At 45.8% G+C, this 12,334-nt stretch overlaps 1 protein-coding gene across 1 annotated transcript in view; it reads left to right on the top strand.

The window, feature by feature from the left end:
- Window positions 1–12,334, top strand: part of LOC132571772 (uncharacterized) — a 165,207-nt gene that overhangs the window by 35,727 nt on the left and 117,146 nt on the right. The window lies entirely within an intron of this gene.

The raw sequence follows: 12,334 nt of genomic DNA on the forward strand, positions 1-12,334 counted from the left end.
CAGATTTTTCTTTTTGCAGAGAGATAAATATTGGAGCGTGTTGCCATGTATGCAAAACAAGGCTTGATAGCCGGGCTTTTCCCCAGCCAACGGTTGATCTGTTCAGATGGGTTCTGTGGCATGCGTTTGGGTGCCCCAACTGTAGTAGCTTTCAGGTGATGGTAAAAAAAAACCTCTGCCTGGACATGTGAGTCCTCCACCCGTGTTTGCTCAAGCTTGTATAGCCAGCTTTGGTTGGCACACTGCTTTTTTAGGGAGGCCAGTCTTTTAAGCTCACATTGCCAGAGTGACACTTCGTTCTGCAAAGCCGGGGTGTCAAACATCTGACCTGGGGGCCAAATCAGGCCCTCGGAGGGCTCCTATCAGGCCCCTGAGCAACTGACTGTCATCTGCTTCCTTCTTTCTCCTTTCTGTATAACAGCTTGCTTTGCAAGGCTCCCTCAATTGCACAGGAACTGCAGAGCAAAACTTCTATTTTCTCCATTGGCTGAGGCTCCTCCCTTGGGGAGGAAGGAGGAGGAATAGCTTGCTTTGCCAGGCTCCCTCAATCGCACAGCAGAGATACTGAGTGAAGCCTCTCTTCCTTCTATTTGCTGAGGCTCCCCCCCCCCCCAGTCCCCTGGGGAAGGAAGGAAAGAGCCAGAGCTTCCTTTGCCCAGTTCCCTGGATCCCGTGGGAGAAATACAAAGAAAGCACCTTTAAGACCAACAAGTGATAATGCTTTTAGCATGTTTTAAGTTTTTTAGGAAATATATTTGTGTTTGTGTCCTTTATGAAGTTTGTATCTTTGCTACCTAATCTTTAAATAGGAACACACATGGCCCAGCCAGACAAGGTCTCCTTTATGTCAGATTCGGCCCTCATAACAAAATGAGTTTGACACTTCCATAGCAGTCTGTACACTGGTTGTAATGGGCTTGAACCTCCCACCCCCACCCCGCTTCAGGTTCCACTGCAAGATTCTCTGGTTTGATTTTGGTTCTCTGGCTTGACACATTGGCTTGTGGTTCCTCTGGGATTACTGAGTTCTGTAGAAGTTCTGCTGAACTCGCTGTCTGTCAGTGATTCCTACTTGCAGACATGGGGGGGGGTTGCCCTGGAAGCAGCTTGCAGGGTTTTCTGTCCCCCCTTCCACTGGAAATAATGTTCAGAGGCCCATAAAATTGGACTCACTCCTTGGTCCAATCGACTTGAAACTTGGGGGTTATTTAAAGCAGGGGTCCCCAACCCCCAGGCCATGGACCGGTCCTGGTCCGTGGTGTGTTAGCATCCAGGCTGCACAGGGACAGCACTCTTGGCTTCCTGGGTCACAGATCTGGGAAGCTGAGAGCGGTGGGATGGATCAGCGGCGTGTGCTTTCCTCCAAGCCCTGCTTCCCAGGCAGAGAGGAGAGCAGGCTTGCTCCACCACCCCTTTTGCCCACCCACACAGCCTCACTCCAAAGACGGTGGTGGACGAAAGAGGCAGTGTGGCCTCGCTCTGAGGCTGCCTCCCCTTCCAGGGGAGGTGGCCAGAAGCAGCCCCAGTCTCCCCCGTATTTAAAGACCCCCATGGGGGCAGGGACATGAGAGCAGGGTGGCCTGGGGCAGCAAGAACCCCTGCACCACCCCCCACAGTCCGTGGAAAAATTGTCTGCTACAAAACTGGTCCCTGGTGCCAAAAAGGTTGGGAGCCACTGATTGAAAGGACAGGCACCAGCAGCTTCCCTGCGATTGTGGTGCTTGTGCCTCTAAAAGCCAGTTTGGTGTAGTGGTTAAGTGTGCGGACTCTTATCTGGGAAAACCGGGTTTGATTCCCCACTCCTCCACTTGCACCTGCTGAAATGGTCTTCGGTCAGCCATAGCTCTGGCAGAGGTTGTCCTTGAAAGGGCAGCTGCTGGGAGAGCCCTCTCCAGCCCCACCCACCTCGCAGGGTGTTTTTTGTGGGGGAGGAAGGGAAGAGATTGTGAGCCCCTCTGAGACTCTTCGGAGTGGAGGGCGGGATATAAATCCAATATCTTCTTCTTCTAAAAACAACTCCCCCGGCCACCTGGAAATCTTTCAAAACAACTGTTCCATTTCCCCAGCCATTCCCCATACAGAATAATGGTCCTGAAAAAACTGGAAATGGGGGGGGGACCCTCCAAATCCAATTACCATACAGGTATCTGGAATTCAGGAATATTGGAATTACCAATATATTCCCAGTCCAATATACCTGAACCTGAAAAGGTACTTTTTTGGCACGTCCCACCCAGGACCCTGGGAATTATACTGTTATGGACAGTTGTTGGTATTTATGGCGAGAAAATGGTTGGATCCAACACTGAAGAGGGAAAAAATCAAACATTACTAAGGACATAGGTGTATTAACAGCAGTTAGTGACTAGTTTACCAGGTTTCTATCCTGTTTATCCTTTCTATCAAGAGCCAGTTTGTTGTGGTGAAGTGTGCGGACTCTTTATTTATTTATTTATTTATTCGAGATTTATATCCCGCCCTTCCCACAAGTGGCTCAGGGCGGCTTCCAAAATTGATCAAACATGAAAATTAAACAATTTTAAGTATAAAAACAATTAAATATTTAAGCAATTAAAACCTTAAAAACCAATAACATTTCAATTACATATAAACAGATGGCTGGCCAAGTTACATCAAGTTTTCATCCTAGCTAGGTATAAGCTAGCCGGAAGAGGGTCGTCTTACAGGCCCTGCGGAACTGAACCAGGTCCCACAGGGCCCTCACCTCCTCCGGCAGCTGATTCCACCATGTGGGGGCCATAATGGAGAAAGCCCTTTCTCTGGTGGATTTCAAGCGGGCTTCTTTTGGCCCGGGGATAGTGAGGAGATTTTGTGTTCCTGACCTCAGTGCTCTCTGGGGAACATGTGGGGAGAGACGGTCCTTCAGGTAGGCAGGTCCCAGGCCATATAGGGCTTTAAAGGTAATAACCAGCACCTTGTACCGGACTCGGTATATCACTGGAAGCCAATGCAGAGTCCGGAGACCCGGACGAATGTGTCCCCACTTTGGGAGACCCAATAACAGCCGGGCCGTGGCATTCTGCACTAGCTGCAGTTTCCGAGTCCGGGACAGGGGCAGCCCCATGTAGAGGGCATTGCAGTAGTCCAACCTCGAGGTGACCATAGCATGGATCACTGTTGCTAGGTCGTCGCGCTCCAGGAAGGGGGCCAGCTGCCTTGCCCGCCTAAGATGAAAAAATGCGGACTTGGCAGCGACTGTTATCTGAGCCTCCATCTTTAAGGAAGGCTCCAACAGCACCCCCAAGCTCCTGACCCTGTCCGCCGCCGTCAGCGGCGCACCATCAAAAGCTGGCAGGGGGATCCCCCCCCCCTGGGACGCGGCGACCCAAGCAAAGGGCCTCTGTCTTCGTAGGATTTAGCTTCAGCCCACTCAGTCTGAGCCACTCAGCCACGGCCCGTAATGCCCGGTCAAGATTTTTCCGGGGCACAGACCGGCCGGTCATCCATCAGTAGATAGAGCTGGGTGTCATCAGCGTACTGGTGACACCCCAGCCCATACCTTCGGGCAATCTGGGCAAGAGGCCGCATATAGATGTTAAATAGCATCGGGGAGAGAACCGCCTCTTGGGGCACCCCACAATCGAGTGTGCGCCTCCGGGATAGCTCCCCCCCAATTGCGACCCTTTGTCCCCGACCTTCCAGGAAAGAGGAAAGCCACTGTAAGGCCAAACCCTGAATCCCCGCGTCGGCAAGGCGGCCCATCAGTAGCCGATGGTCGACCGTGTCGAACGCAGCCGACAGGTCTAACAACATCAGCACTGCCGAGCCACCCCGATCCAGATGCCGTTGAAGGTCATCCACTAGGGCAACCAACACTGTCTCCGTCCCGTGTCCCGGGCGAAAGCCGGACTGAAATGGGTCAAGGACGGAAGCGTCCTCTAGGAAGGTCTGTAACTGCATCGCCACTGCCCTCTCAATAAGTTTACCCAAAAAGGGCAAATTTGAAACCGGCCGATAGTGTGCCAATTGGGCTGGATCTAAAGATGGTTTTTTTAAGAGGGGACGGACCACAGCCTCTTTGAGTGGCGTTGGAAAGTGCCCTTCCGTTAGGGATCTATTTATGGTATCCCGTACAGGATATCTAAGATCCCTCTGGCAAGATTTAATAAGCCAGGAAGGGCATGGGTCTAATTTACAAGTTGTTGGGCAAGCCGATAAGAGAATCCTGTCAACTTCCTCCAGGCTGAGGGGGCTAAAGCCATCCAGAATATAATCCGAAGACTTGTCTGAAAGAAGACTCTTGTCTGAAAGAACTGGGTTTTATTCCCCACTCCTCCACTTGCATCTGCTGGAATGGCCTTGGATCAGCTATAGTTCTTGCAGAGGTTGTCTTTGAAACAGCAGCTTCTGGAAGAGCTCTCTCAGCTCCACCTACCTCACAGGGAGTCAGTTGTGGGAGAAGAAGATAATGGAAATTGTAAGCCACTCTGAGACTGATTCAGAGAGAAGAGTGGGGTATAAATCTATGGTCTTCTTTTTCTTCTTCTTCTTCTCTTCCTCAAAATTGTTCAAAGCAATTGTTCAAATTGTTCAAAGTTAGGAGCAATCGTGTTTTATTTAATTGGCCAGAAGAAGAAGCCAAGATTTGTTGCAATCAGAATTCTGGACTGGGAAGACTGAAGGTCAGATTCCTGCAAAACTCACAGGCTGATTTCAATCAGTCACTATCAGTGCAATCCTAAAGCCATTTCCCTATGCAGCCCAGTTGCATAGACCTGCGTGAGAGTCTGAGTTAGATCTTTTAAGGATGGTGCTGTGTCTGTCAGCCCCACCTACTGCACAAGGTTGTGCGGATTTAAAGGGGAAGGCTAGTAAACCATGTATAACATCATGAGTACCTGAATACAAAGATGGGCTACATCAGGGGTAGGGAAATGGCTGAGAAGTTGAATGCATTTTTTGCCTTCACTGTGGAAGACGAGAAGTGTTTGCCCGCTCCAGAACCACTAATTTTGGAAGGGGTGTTGAAAGACCTGAGTCAGATTGAGGTGACAAGAGAGGAGGTCCTACAACTGATAGACAAATTAAAAACTAATAAGTCACCAGGTCCGGATGGCATACATCCGAGAGTTCTGAAAGAACTCAAAGTTGAACTTGTTGATCTTCTGACAAAAATATGTAATCTTTCATTGAAATCTGCCTCCGTTCCTGAAAACTGGAAGGTAGCAAATGTCACCCCCATCTTTAAAAAGGGTTTCAGAGGATTTCCGGGAAATTACAGGCCAGTAAGTCTGACTTCAATACCGGGAAAGTTGTTAGAAACCATTATCAAGGACAGAATGAGCAGGCACATTGATGAACACGGGTTATTGAGGAAGACTCAGGGTGGGTTCTGTAAGGGAAGATCTTGCCTCACTAACCTGTTACAGTTCTTTGAGGGGGTGGACAAAGGGGACCCAATAGATGTTGCTTACCTTGACTTCCAGAAAGCTTTTGATAAAGTTCCTCATCAAAGGCTCCTTAGAAAGCTTGAGAGTCATGGAGTAAAAGGACAGGTCCTCTTGTGGATCAAAAACTGGCTGAGTAATAGGAAACAGAGAGTGAGTATAAATGGGCAGTCTTCGCAGTGGAGGACGGTAGTGCCTCTCCCCAAAATACCCTCCCAGTTTCAAAAAGATTGGACCAGGGGGTCCAATTCTATGAGCCCCAAAAGAAGGTGCCCTTATCCTTCATTATTTCCTATGAAAGGAAGGCATTGAAAAGGTGTGCCATCCCTTTAAATGTGAGGGCCAGAACTCCCAATATGGAAATATCTTCAATAAATCTTTCTTTAAACATAATCTAGTTGTCTTTACCTCTTTTACTGTTCTTATTGCAGTATTAAACTACCTTTCGGTATATCTTTTGATATAGTTAAAATGGTCATTAGGACATAGAACCTGTTGTTAATTTATTGAATCCCACCACTGCTAAAGTTGTGAGCTACTGCATAAATTATTATGCTCTGAGGTCATCCATCCTGAGCTATGACAAAAATGTGTGAGCTGGAGGTTAAAAAATCTGTGAGCTAGCTCATGCTAACTCAGCCTAGAGGGAACACTGCATAATGATGAAGGAAATGTCCTTGGTGTGTGTGGTCAGAGATTCTTTCTGTCTTTCGTGGGTTTGTAGCCTGAAGATCAGGTGTAATTCCAGGAGGACTCCAGGCCTTGCCTAGAGATTGGCAACCAACTCCAGATAAAGGAAACCTGCTGTTCCTTACGACAGAGGCTCACAGCATGACTTTGTTAGTCTCCATGCATTTGCTTCTGACCACTGCTCACTGAAAAACATTTGAGGCTTCCCAGGGCTTTTTTTGAGCAGGAACACACAGGAACACAGTCCCAGCTGGCTTGGCATCAGGGTGTGCGTATGTATAAACTGACAGTGTATGTATAAACTGTATGTATAAACTGACAGAACTAGCGTCAAACACCATCGGCACTGTCAGACCAAGTTATTTTAATTGTATTGATTGGTTTTTAATGCTGTTAAACTTAAAGTTTTATATTGTTAAATTTAAATGTTTTATTTATTATTGTATGTTTTATGAAATGTTGTTAGCCACCCTGAGCCTGCCTAGGTGGGGAGGGCGGGATACAAATAATTATTATTATTATTATTATTATTATTATTATTATTATTATTATTATTATTATTATTATTATTGTGGTCTAATATGCAAATGAGCCCCTGCTGGGCTTTTTCTTCAAAAGAAACCTATGTGAAACAATGGTGATGTCAGGGGGTATGGCCTAATATGTAAATGAGTTCCTGCTGGGCTTTTTCTACAAACAAAGCCCTGAGGCTTCCAATCTACCGAATAATCCACACATAAAAGCAGCTAAAAATAGGTTTGCCTGGCGATTTAGGGGTGGAGCCTAAGGAGGTGGAGTTTAGGGAGGGGAGGGTCTTTAGTGTTGTCTAATAACCGAGACTCCACCTTCCAAGGTGCCATTTTCTCCAAGATAAATTATCTGTCATCTGGAGATCAGTTTTGGAAGATCTCCAGGCTCTACCTGAAGGTTGGCAACCCTAATTAGAATATTGACAACATTTAAAAAAAACAAGCAAACAAGGAATAGAGTCATTAGATGACAGACAGGTCCATGATAAGAGGCTAGTTCTTGTGTACTAAATTTCTCTCTCTGCTCCAAAGTCACAGCTCCTGATCTTTAAAACTTGATTGGATTGAATAGCTACAGGGTTTTGATTGCTTCCAAATGGTATTCCCTGGTTGGCTTCTCTGCCAAAAATTTGTTACATTGTGTTTGGGAATGACCAGGATGAAGGTTGCTAGGTCTCCCCTGGCCACTGGCAGGGGATGGTGGTGGGGGAGGGAGTAGGAATGCCAGATCCAGGTTGGGAAACTCCAGATTTGGGGATGGAGCCTGGGGAGGACAGAGACCTCAGTGGGGTCCAGTGTCATAGAGTCCACCCTCCAAAGCATCCATTTTCTCCAGGGATACTGATTTCTGTAGGCTGGAGATTTAGGGGGAGTCCCAGGTCCCACCTGGAGGATGGCATCCCTGTGCCTTCCGTATGGTAGCACACAGCGCTGTAATACTAGGGTTGAATAGAATAGAACTGGAGATCAAGCAGGAAAGGGAAAACCCAACAATTAAGGGGTTGGAGTACCTTCCTGTGATAAATGGATGAGAAGTGTAGAAGGATGAGAGGAGGGATGTGAAAGCAGAGAGTTTTATAAAATGATACACAGCGATGTCAAAGATGGAGGGAGAAGTGCTTATACCATCCATGCTGTCTTAAATGATTGACTTAATGTATTGGTTTAATTGTTTAAACTATTTTGATGTTTTATTGTAGGTTTTAATGTGTTAGCTTGTTGGAATCCGCCCTGAGCCCTTCACGGGAAAGGGCGGGCTATAAATGTACTAAATAAATAAATAAGAGAGAGAAAGAGAGAGTCTGAACTATTTCTTCCTCCTCCATAATGGTTCTATTAGCAGGCAACCAGAGGCAACAGGCTGAGGATAAACAAAGACATATTTCCTCCCCTCATGCATTGTTAATTTGTGGAACTCACTGCTGTGGGACTTGAAAGACCCTAGCAGCCAATACAAATGGGTATGTACCATAAACGTAAAGTAGTGACTCTGACCATTTGTTTACATTTGTATATTTTGAACCAAAATCAGAAGACATACAATAGCAACATCAAATCAGTATGTATGTATGTGAATGTGGCACACAGCTAGATTCTGGGAGGCTCTCACGCCTTGTGTAACTTTATTAGAATATGGTCCTACATCAAATTGTATGTTGTTTTATTATTTTGTCATGTGCCCCGTGGCACAGTGGTAAAGCAGCAGTACTGCAGTACTGTGGTGTGAACTCTCTGCTCACGACCTGAGTTCGATTCCGGCGGAAGCTGGATTCAGGTAGCCAGCCCAAGGTTGACTCAGCCTTCCATCCTTCCGAGGTCGGTAAAATGAGTACCCAGCTTGCTGGGGGGAAAGTGTAGATGACTGGGGAAGGCAATGGCAAACCACCCTGTAAAAAGTCTGCTGTGAAAACGTTGTGAAAGCAACATCACCGGAGTCAGAAACGACTGGTGCTTGCACAGGGGACCTTTCTTTTCCTTTCCATGTGCCTATATGTACAGATTTTGCTGACCACTATCTGTGCAAAAGTGCATTGGGTTGCAATAGTTCCCACTTTTGTATATGGTATTTTTATTTTGCGATGAGTTTACACTTGGGTCAATATTTTTTTTTAACAATTTGATAAATACATGTATTTTTGATGTCTATCAAAGCAATTGGCCCTCTACTTGGTTTCTAACTTACCTTTTCAGTTCTTGATACAATTTTTTGGGTTGCTCCTCCTCTTTCATTCCTTCTCTCTGTTACAGGACAATATTTTGGAAATGGAAATGCTGAATTAGCGTATCCAGCCAAAAAGCCTCTGGAACACCATGGAACAAACCAGAATGGGCATTACATAAATAATAGTACCACCAAAAAAAGGGAAGTAAAAACATAAGAAAAGCCATGCTGGAACAGACCAGTGGCTCATGTAGTCCAACACTCTGTGTCACACAGTGGCCAAAATCCAGCTCCATGAGTGGGGACAGAACTCCAGAAGCTCTCCTGCTGTCGCCTCCCTAAGCCCCAAGAATACAGAGCATCATTGACCCAGGCAGCGTGTTCCATTTATACCAGTGAAAAGACCCATGTCAGGTTGCCTGGTTGGAGGGTCCATCCTTCCGTTCCTCTCTCAGTTGGGCCAGGCCGTGCATGTGTGGCCACTGCCCCCTCTCCTCCTCCTCTAAGGAGCAGGGGTCACTGTCAGCTCATCAGTGTGTATACATGCTGTGTTACACAAAGGCGGAGGTCTCCTATTTAGTTGGAGGAATTCGCTTTCGAGAGGGAGTAACTTAGGGGATCTCCACCAAAATTTACAGGGATGGTTCCTTGAGAACTCTCAAATCAACCAGGCTGGATAACCAGAAAAGGTATTTTATTATAAAAAGAATAAAGAGCAAAACCATATACACACAAAGCACAAAAGGGAACACACAAACTATCTTAAGAGGAAGTAAAAAGGGAGTAGTGGGGAAAATGTTTGCTGTAGGCAGTATTTATTATTTCAAAGACCATGGAAAACAGCGAGAGAAGAGGACCAGTGTTTCTCAGAGGAAAGTTAGGAAGGAAGCTTGCAAGCAAATGGGGGTACTGAGAGAACACACACGACCTCCATGGAGCAGATCGTGTCCAGTTATAGGAAAAATAGACCATAGGGCAGACTGACATTTGTGCACCTAAACAATATTTTGATTGGATTTCCCAGGGTGGACAAAGACCTGGGGAAACTCATGACAGTTTGCATGGCTTGATGAAAATGTTTGGTGTAAATTGGAACTGTTAATGCTTTCATTTAATATATATATATATATATATATATATATATATATATATATATATATAAATAAAGAAATAATAGGGGTACAGAAGAAAAGATATAAAGAGGGAATAGAAACAGGAATAATTATATAGGAATATTTAAATTAATCAAGGACATTCATATTATATACGGTACTTTACATGGAAATAAAATATGTTCTGAGATGTTTCATTTCTCAAATCCCCTTTTGCAATTTTATCATAGCGTTTAAGATTACAGCATCATCAACGAGGGAATATGAGGAACAGTTAAATAGAAATAAGAATATTTTAAATCTATTCCAGCTGTACACCAATGGCTGGGGCTGATGAGAGTTGTAGGCAAAAAACATCTGAAGAGCTACCGTTGGCCACCCTTGCCATAGGGTATAATGGAAAATTGATCTGTGGGTATCTGGGGCTCTGGGGGAGCTGTTTTTTGAAGTACAGGCACTGAATTTTCAGCATACCATCCGATGCCTCTCCTCAAAACGCCCTCCAGGTTTCAAAAAGATTGGACCAGGGGGTCCATTCTATGAGCCCCAAAAGATTGTGCCCCTATCCATTATTTCCAGTGGAGGGAAGGCATTTAAAAGGTGTGTGGTCCCTTTCAATGTGATGGGCAGAACCCCCTCTGGAGTTCAATTATGCTTGTCACAACCTTGCTCTGGGCTCTACCCCCCAATATCCCGTTATTTCTTGAATTGAACTTGGTTTTTATTTTATTTTATTGGATTTATATCCCGCCCTCCCTGTAAGTGGGCACAAGGTGGTGATGGTGGGAGCTACTGATGGAAATGGTCATTAGGGGAAGTGTAAGAATGGGAATGCCAGAGTGTCTCTGGAGGGAGGAGCACAGAAGGAAAGGGTTGAAGTGTGTGCAATGGGGTGCTTGGTGAAACTGCACTTGGAAAGCTATGGGAGGGTTGGAGAAATGCAGCTGTTGGGGGGAGGGAAGGTGCTAAGCAGAACTTTATTTGTAACAGGAATTCTTTTGCATATTAGGCCTCCTGGAGCTTACAGTAGGTCCTGTACTAAGAGCCCTGTAAGCTCTTTGAGGATTGGCTACACCAGGGTGTGTGGCCTAATATGCAAGGAGTTCCTGTTATGAAAAAAGCCCTGGTGCTGAGTGTTTATGTTTGTGGAGGTGGCACACAAGAGCAGGAGTGTGATTGGGAAAGGAAAGGTCCCCTGTGCAAACACCAGTCGTTTCTGACTCTGGGGTGACGTTGCTTTCACGTTTTCACAGCAGACTTTTTATGGGGTGGTTTACCATTGCCTTCCCCAGTCATCTACACTTTCTCCCCAGCAAGCTGGGTACTTGTTTTAGCAACCTCAGAAGGATGGAAGACTGAGTCAACCTCAAGCCGGCTACCTGAAAACCCAGCTTCCGCCAGGGATCGAACTCAGGTCATGAGCAGAGCTTAGAACTGCAGTACTGCAGCTTTAACACTCTGCGCCATGGGTGTGGTTGGAGGCAAAGAGAAAACAGGAGCCTTGAGCCACCTTTGAGAGTTCATGAGATATTGTTGCATCATTTTTATTTTCTAGGCATCTCTACCTGGCTTTTCTCTCCAAATGAGAACTCAAAGCAATTGACAAGTATTGTTCTGCTCATCTGTTTTTGTCTTCACCACTGTGCAGAATCAGTTAGGCTGGGAGAGTCACTGGCCAAAAGTCACACAGCATCTTCCATGGCAGAGTGCGGCTCATAAACCCGGGTTTCCCAGCTATTGGTCCCCATGCCTGTATCTGAGTACCATGGGGTGTGTGTCTTCATGGAAGGTCAGGTTTCTAAGTGGGACTGAAGTGCAAGGAAAGGCCAATGGCAGCTGACTGGAGATTTTGAGGAGCGGATTGGTTGGGATGAATCACACTGATGTGGTGGGAGAAAAGGGCTGGTTTAGGAGTTTTGATCATTGACAGGTGGCCGGTGAAACTGTGGAGGGTTCATGATTTTTGTGGTGGACTAACCAAGTGTAGAGGGCAGTGGGTTCAGTTCCTTGATGAGTTTATCTTATATGTGCACCTTTTTGAGTGGACTTCTCTATGTGTGGATGGAACCCTGAATCATACACAAAAATGCTTCCAGGGCTACAGAGAAAAAAGTTGTTGTATAGATGGAACAGGGTATAGATGGAACTCTCTGTCTGAGGCAGGGGTCATTTTGTAGAAAAGGAGGTGCTGGAGCTCATTGGCATAACCATTTGCATATGACACACACCCAACATCACCAGGTGTACCAAATCAGATCAGATCAGCATCTACCTTGAAATGCTTCTTGAGTTATAATTGTCATCATAAAAGCTTACTCCCATCATACTTTTTAAATTACTTTCTCCTAAGTGGCCACAGTGGCCTGATGAAGATTTCCATCTGTCTGCTTTATATGTTTTGGTTATTTCCCCATTTTTTGTGTGGGGGGGAAA

The sequence above is a fragment of the Heteronotia binoei genome, chromosome 5, assembly GCF_032191835.1.
Source record: "Heteronotia binoei isolate CCM8104 ecotype False Entrance Well chromosome 5, APGP_CSIRO_Hbin_v1, whole genome shotgun sequence".
NCBI lineage: Eukaryota > Metazoa > Chordata > Lepidosauria > Squamata > Gekkonidae > Heteronotia > Heteronotia binoei.